The sequence below is a fragment of the Herpailurus yagouaroundi genome, unplaced genomic scaffold (assembly GCF_014898765.1).
Source record: "Herpailurus yagouaroundi ecotype Mexico unplaced genomic scaffold, PumYag 182, whole genome shotgun sequence".
Classification (NCBI taxonomy): Eukaryota; Metazoa; Chordata; class Mammalia; order Carnivora; family Felidae; genus Herpailurus; species Herpailurus yagouaroundi.
The window spans coordinates 23,160,436-23,161,088 of NW_024412413.1; the positions used below are offsets into that span (position 1 = coordinate 23,160,436).

General features: G+C 37.8%; 1 long non-coding RNA gene across 1 annotated transcript in view; it reads right to left on the minus strand.

The window, feature by feature from the left end:
* Window positions 1-383: 383 nt before the first annotated feature.
* The window catches only part of LOC121040568 (uncharacterized), a 54,185-nt gene continuing 53,915 nt past the window's right edge, over window positions 384-653 (minus strand). The window contains exon 3 of the long non-coding RNA XR_005795356.1: window positions 384-636. This is a non-coding gene — a long non-coding RNA (uncharacterized LOC121040568). The remainder of the gene's footprint in view (window positions 637-653) is intronic.

Consider the following 653-nt stretch of genomic DNA (forward strand, 5'->3'; position numbering starts at 1 on the left):
TTTGGACCCTCTAATTTTTGTTTTTTGTTTTTTTGTTTTTTTGTTTTTTTTTGCAACTTCATTTCTTCTATGACACTAATAATTTCCTTCGGGTTTTTCTTTTTTAGTGGAGGGGAACAATTTGCTATTTTGTATAAATGGAAGTGATGCCCATCTCAGTGTTGAGGCCCTAAGGTTGTATTTCCAGTTTTGTGGAAATATCCTCTTTGCTTTCATCTACCAGGGAAACTCCTGGAGGTTAGGGGCGCAGTTTGTCACCACAGAGATGGAGTCTGACATTTTGGCCTCATTAACGCAGTGCTGTAACAAAGCGAGTGAACCTCAAACCTAATTTAGCAAAACAACCAAGCCCATAAAAAAGGGCAGGACAAGAAAATCAGAGGTGCATTCAATAAACTTTTATTATTGAACTTCAAAGTCTTTCTTAAAATTGCCAGAAGCTTCCCAGCTTTGTGCTGGTGCTTAGGAATTGCCACTCACAAATGTTAGCAAAGTTACCACGTCAGGCTCAGTAGATACGATGAAATCCAGAATCACATTCATTTTTGTGTTTCTTCAATTCCTGGAGGTCCTTGTTCAGCCTTCAATAAGATCAGCCCTGGACTAATCAATGAGAAATTGCAGAGAATATGAATCCTACAAAATCAATAATT